The 7,577-nt window shown below is 32.0% G+C and overlaps 1 long non-coding RNA gene across 1 annotated transcript; it reads right to left on the reverse strand.

Moving 5' to 3' along the window:
• Nucleotides 1-546: 546 nt before the first annotated feature.
• Nucleotides 547-4,852, reverse strand: LOC119839137. Its single transcript, XR_005288233.1, has 2 exons — nucleotides 4,665-4,852; nucleotides 547-2,891 (listed from the first exon to the last, which is right to left on the reverse strand). It is a non-coding gene; the product is annotated as an uncharacterized LOC119839137 (long non-coding RNA).
• Nucleotides 4,853-7,577: the final 2,725 nt, after the last annotated feature.

The raw sequence follows: 7,577 nt of genomic DNA on the forward strand, positions 1-7,577 counted from the left end.
GGATAACGGCGTTTTAATTTAGATTTTATTATTTGATGAGAATTAAAATCTTTCAATTGATGGTTGAAAATTGAGTAAATTAATATATAAAGTAACATATAAGACAGTAGAAATAATGTGACTTGTGTGAATGGTTAAGAATTATCTCCATGTAATTATATATAAAGGAGATAGAGTGATCGAGTTTAGAATGATTCTGCCTAGATATTCTCTAATTCTAAGTCAAATTAGCCGCGGGCCGTGCAAGATAGTATAGTGACGTCACAGCAAACAATATTGCTTGAGTGGCATGTCAAATTATGTTAAATTTTAGATACTAGATAGTAGAATTAATGTCTCCGTATTGGGGCGGAGTAGAATACAATCCCCAATCCCTGTCGGACTAGATGGGTGTCGTAAGAGGCGACTAAATCCGACCGGTGGGAGGGTCGTGGGACCCGCATGGCATGCTACCACCCCCCTGTTGAAAGATACAAAAATCCAGGGGCGCCATCTTGGCATGATCTGTCACGCGGGACGCAACGTTCGTATATTTGTCACGTCTTATTTTTTTTTCTTTAAACTGGTTTAAGTTGAATAAGTTTCAGTCATATAATTTATATATTATGATAAAGTGCCTTTATATTTAAGAATTTTAATATTTTTTAACCTTACATTTGGAAAAATATTAGTTGTTTTTGTGAATAGCCTTCAATTGTGTTTTTATTTAATTTTGAACGTGATAAATATACATTGGCAAAAGTTTCAAGTTGGTCTTCGGTTAAGACATTACAAGTACAAATATCCTAGGATGTGCATATAGTTAAGCTATTATAAGCGTTGTTTAGTCGGAAACGGACTTTAAAAATATTCAAATCCATTTTATTCCCCCAAAAGAAACTATGCCTGATATGGTATCCATAAAGCTTCTCGGTTGTAAATAGTTAGAGTGTGCCGTTTATTTCATTTTTATTTTCGATCTTTCGTTCAACTATTTGTCTTTGGTAAACCATAGACAAATGTGCGTACGAAAGACCGTGTGAGGGTTGCCATACCTCCAAAGTTGCTTTTGGGGAGGCGTTATTTTCTATATTTAATTTTTTATATTCATACATTTCGGCGTCTCTTTCCGGTTCGTGGTATAATTTGCGAAAATTCATTTTATTCAGTTCCTACTCCGTTTCCAACTTTGCAAATTACATACCTGCTACAGACTTCCTTAGATTTTAGAGACTACTTTGTGTATGCCTGGAGAATGTACAAACGTTTGGCATCATGTGCCACATGATGCTAAAAGTTGACTCTCTTATAAAATAAAAATAATTCCAACGATTTGATTGTAATTATTATATCAGCACTACGTACATCTGTACATATTGTAGGGTTTCAGAAATGAACACTACATTGCTATAAGAGAGTCTGCTTAGATTACGTTAATTATTGGAGTGAGAATATGATACATAAATATTCCTAGATATTTTACATTAATGCCAAGCATCTCGTTTAGCCATTTAATAAGATAATCTGAGACACACACCTACACCAAAGACACTACAGCGGCGGATATTGTAAACAGATAAACTTATGCAAAGTCAACAATATTCACAATACTATTCCTTTTTATTATATGGAATAATGGGATGGCTTCATGTAAATTATCTGAGAACATTTGTAAAAAATCTGAGATGGCCAGCGCATGAACGGAGTAACGTAATTAATGTAGAATAAGATCATTGAGTTACACTTATCATTTCATAATTATGTGTACATAGATTCTAACACGTGAACACGTGGCGTTAGATCAACACAGCAATTTAAAAATTAGTAAATTAGAGTATAATTGAACATCTTTGTTCATTATTAACTAGGTACAAGAAAAGTGTTAAAGTTATGCACTATAAATAGAGATAATTGTAAAACATTCATGTTGTACTCAAATCTATAAGAACACGGCAAGAGATTTAATTTCGATTCTAAGATTCTTCTCTTCATTGTGTTTGGTCGACTAATGATAGCTAGAACCGATGTTCATTGTTTATAGTTGTGTATTACTTCGGAGCGTTTATCTTACAATCGGCATAATGTCATGCAACTCTTCCAAAATCATGTAATTTTAAAGAATTTACATACAACATGAATATAAACTAAACTCCTATTATGTAATAGCAAGGAAACTGGCATTAGTTTTATTGAAAGTTAACGAGTTTTTCAGGTAATTTAAAACTGCATTTTATCTAAATTGAAATTATGCTATGTACTTTAAATTATTTATTTGTTTTCGAAAATGTGTTAATAATTCTACAAAGGAATAAATGAAACCCAAATGCTGCGATGCTAATATATTTTATTCTACATGTCTCGATGTAGCTGTGTTTTCAATGTCTATTTTAAACTACGGATTGTAAACATAGATATTATATCCATCAAATAGCAGTCATATTGATTTAAAATTTTGCTCATTTTTATCTCCGTCCTTTGGTTCTCTGTTTGGGTTGTTAACTGTTATCCAGACTTATATTATGTAGTTTAGAGTATTATTTCGAATACGAAGAAGCGATGGGATGTCACAACTTAAAAATGCACTGACGTCTTTTCTTATGCACGATAAACTATCACATAAAATACATACATTTCAAAACCACAAAATAATATTTAGAAAACAATAGTCGGTGCGATTAAATGACAAAAATGAAACAAACCATAGCTTTTCGTAGATTTAAAAATACATTACAGATTTCATATTGTTTTAGATGTTATTACTTATATCCCTATTATAGATTCTTGGGCTGTGAAGAAGCTAGATAAAATAAAGTTTCTACATCATCAATACTTCCATAAAGATAAAAGCAAACGATACTGGCAACATAAATTATTTATGGTAGCATTTGCGTTCGGCCATTGTCGTCGGGGATCTGGAAAAAAGAATGTCAATTAGTCATTTGTATAAATTCATTTCACATATCTTTCGTACAGGCGACAATTGTTTACTGTGAATTTTACACTATTCTATATAAATAAAATCTACCATTTTAAATTTAGAGTTGCCATTTCAAAATGTTTCTGCTATAATAGGAAAATTAAAGCACTTTAGATGTACTATTTCATCCCTAATTATTTAGCTATGTTTAAATGGACTGTTGGAATAAGAAATGGATGGAAGGGGTTTTAATAAAATTATACCTATTACTATGATCTTTTATTTCATAAAATTCCCATGTATAGTATATAATTTGGATAATCTTTGGGAAAAATTCTTTTCCTTACCCTTCCCAGTCCTATACTTTATTCCTCTCGCCAATCCTTTCTTAATACCTTTCCAATTTAAAGTCGGCAATCCATTTGTAGAGACGTAAGGTCTGCAAAACCTACGCCTCTGCAAACGTTTATAGGCAGTGATAGCGCTTACCATCAGGCGATCCACCTTCATTGCAAAATAAAATGATCTAGACCAAGTCATATTTGTATAATGTGTTACAGCAATTTTATTTAATTATACTATGCAATTTTCAATCAACTCAAACTCAAACTCAATCATTTATTCATTCAACTAGGCTTCTTCTACAAGCACTTTTGAATCGTCATATTACACAGTTGTAACATTTACCCCCGATTCGGAAGGCAGTTTCTACAGAGAAGAGCCGGTAAGAAACTCTGTAGTTGGTATTTTAAAATAATATAAATTTTACATTTTAATTCTACTATATGTAACATGTACATAACAATGACGCCTATGAATTGACCTGTGGTTCTTAAGCGACAACATTCCATGGATTGTCATCTTCCATATATTCATTAATGCTATAGTAGACTCTCTGAACTAATACATTTTTAGTACAATTTTTGAATTTAGCACTACTAAACGATTTAATACTATAAGGAATTCTATTGTATAAGCGTTACCTTGTCCCATAAATGAATTTTTGATTTTACTAAGCCGGAAGACAGACATTTTAATTTTATTTCTCTTCCTCGTGTCGTAACTATGTCTATCACCTACTTTTGTAAGTAAGTCGATGTTATTGTGTACGTGTAAAATGTTATTAAATATATACTGTGACGGCACAGTAAGGATACCAGTATGTGCTCTTAAACAGATCTGTTAATGAGTCCCGATACCTTATCCGATATCTCACGTTATCTTAGTCTAAACTTCATAAAGTAAGTGGTAGTCCTCTCTTACAATAACTGTATCGATACTATCAAACTCTCGAGATTTGAAAAAAGTATAAATAAGCCACTCTATAAATATATCTCGCGCCGCGGTCCTCTAGTGCATCTAGTTGGTAGTGCTGCTCTGGTGGCTATCTACAGTGCGAGAATGCACAGAATTGAAATAACTGAAATAATTTAATTCAGTTATGTAAGCTATATATCAACATTTTTATATCCAGTTGGAATTTTTAAGACAATAGTATTTAGTAATATTACAGGCGAGATTTTCGGTTGTACTTAGATACTCCAAAACTGCTTTAACAATTTGGAAAATGCTTTCACAAATAAAAAAGCATTTAGTTCATTTTTTAATCACGTAGGCCATATTATTTTTTCGGTTTATGCTTGGTTCTTGTTATAAATAATTAAAATATATGTTTTTATAACTGCACTCAAATATTGAGAGAACATTTTGGACATCCAAAACTTATTAATCCGTTGGCATATCTACATCCACTAAAGTAAAGACTTACCTCATCTTACTGCAGCTGATCATCCAGGTTTATTGTTATTTCGTCATCGTTCCCGGAACGTTTTCCCCAACCTGAGGAAAATGTCAGTTGGCCGTTGGACACCGCGAAGAGATTTGCGGCGGCTAGCAAGAGAATGATCGCCGCACGTTTCAGAAGACGGTTGAACGCTGCCATTGAAATGAATGATGCCCATCTCCGTAGCCCCAGCTTTTTATACTCCACGATTGATCCTTAGTATTTTTCCCTTCTCCATAAGATAAGCCATTTTAAACGCTATGTAAAATACAGAAGAGATAGCATTGCATGAAAGGCAAATTCCGAAGAGAAATTAAATGAAACCTTTGAAAGGATAACAATTAATTTGGAATTTTTATGTGCGCCCAAGTTTTAGTATTGTTTTTCGGGTGTTTACGTGTCTCACTATATCTACCCATTATAGGCGTTTTAGCAAAGAATATCTTGTGTTTAAATAGATTAGAAATAATAACTATATCTGTACTGTATTTCACAGATAGATTTTTCTTTACGCACAAACAGGTGATTGGTGAAGTCTTTTTGTGGGAATTCCTGTTAGCTATCTAAACCATCTACGTTGAAATTTAAACCTACGATGGCGGTCCCACTAAAATAATAGTATCGTTCTTTAAGTATTTGATATATGGGTGTAAGCTGTCTTAAACAATATTGCACATCAACATTAGACAATGGATTTATACATATACCACTATGTATACTATATTAATACCTATTCCTATATCTTTGCAAAAATAGTAACACTTGCTAAATAATATAAATTAAGGATAAAATGCGCTAATTAAAGACAAATCACATAGTACAATTTCATGCTTAATAACTTTATAAATGATAGGGGGATGAGTGTTTGTATGGCAATTCGTCATGTTTATTGCCATTATATTTTTTTTTATTTATAAGATAGAATTCCGAGAACTACCATCAATGTAATCATTAATCTATCAGGATTTTATTCGCGCTTATGTAAAAAGTATTAGCAGTCTGCCAGTGTCAAGTAAAAATCGATTAAATAAAATAAAAAACATATATCACATGTGGTTTTGTGCTTATGAAAGAAGAAATCATCTTACGTAAGACACATATGTTCTTAAAAAAATAATTAAGATGATTTTTATTTGAAATTTTCATTGGATTTGCATATGTCCCATGTTTTCCCGGTTACGTTAATAAATAATCAAAATTGAACGGTAAGTGTTTATCATATCTACTTCTAATAAGTACCTATGGCACAAATAATACTACAGCATTCCGCGGTTTGACCAGGAACTAAATAAATAAGATACTTACAGCATAGCCAGTTACTCAGTAAAGATGCCTGATGACCTATACTTGATAAAAAAACTTACAAAAATATGTTAATTATTAGCTACCAAGTACTATCATATGAGTAATAAAGTAGTTACAGCAGTAGTTATGTTAAATTATAATATCTAAACTGTCTTGAATATATATATGTCGTTTGGTCCGCGTGCTCAAAGAAAATTCGAATGGGATTAATTTTCGTAATTTCCCGCTGAAAAACATACCCTGTAAAATCACTGTCTTCCTACTAAAATACATATCTCCAAACATGGGATTAAATCGAACCGACTAAAATCTGGTAAAATTATACCCTGTTTTTTTTTGCATCAATCGTTCGGGTCAATTATAAGAATAAATTATCTCTACCAAACTACCAACAAACGACTAAAAACCCACTAACGACTATAATTTCCAAGATTTTGCATTCGTAAACAAAATAAAACAACCTTCAACTAACAGAACTTTCCACTAGCACAAACTAATTTTCTCTCGCATAATTATCTGGACAAATTAAAAGTAAGGCTTCTTCCCTTCGCCTCTGAATATATAAGCCCCGTCTTCCCATTCCCAGCATCACATCGCATTTTGTTTTCATTTGTAACACAGATAAAAAAAACTACAACAAAATGTACAAAATCATCTTTTTCTTCGTCTTAGTGGCCTGCTTGTGCTTAACACAAGCACAGTTGACTTTTACTTCCAGCTGGGGCGGTAAAAGATCAATGGGACCAATGCCTTGCAGAAATGAAGATGGTATTGCTAATATTTACCGATTAGTTCAGGTAAGACTTATTTATAAACTAACATTATGATTAATACACTACTTCAATCCTATTTTTCGAATATTAGTGTTACTAGCATATAAGTTAAGTTTTTTTTTGTTCAATATCCTGCTGTTTTCTTTATTTTCGTAAGTAATATGTAGATCTTTGGAACGTTTGTATCACTGATATTGCTTACTCCTAACCTCATATTGTTTGATTCTTTATTTTTAAATTAAACTTAAAAGGTACCAACTACTCCTACATAACAAAACACTAATATTATATTGTTGTTTTACTATTTTCAGAACGAAGCTGAAAGATTATTGCTGTGCCAAAAGCCTTGAAGTATTTCATCATATTTTATTTGATGTTCTCACGTTTCGGCATGTTTTGTTCAAAGGAAATACGTTTTTTATTATCCTATTATGCATTTTTATATCATAAATTAATGTAAATGACAATGTATCTAGGTACCTACATTATTGAATAAAAATTATATTTTAAAGTTAGATGTTTTATTTATTTGTAAATAGTTAGGAGAACGATATTAGGGAATACCTAATGTTATAGTGCCTCTTCGAAAATCCACAAAATTACACAAACCACGCGAGCGAAGTTATATAAAAACTAGCTGCACCTGGCAAACGCTGTTCTGCCTTACTCTGATCATTTAGGGGGATGAAAAATAGATGTTGGCCGATTTCCATAGATACCGGATAAGCACAAATAAAAAAAGGTGTGTGCGATTTACACACAATAGAAGTGAAACTTCAGTAAATCGACAAAAGAATGAGATGAATATATATAAAATAGT

This window comes from Zerene cesonia, unplaced genomic scaffold (genome assembly GCF_012273895.1).
Source record: "Zerene cesonia ecotype Mississippi unplaced genomic scaffold, Zerene_cesonia_1.1 Zces_u008, whole genome shotgun sequence".
In the NCBI taxonomy this organism is placed as follows: domain Eukaryota; kingdom Metazoa; phylum Arthropoda; class Insecta; order Lepidoptera; family Pieridae; genus Zerene; species Zerene cesonia.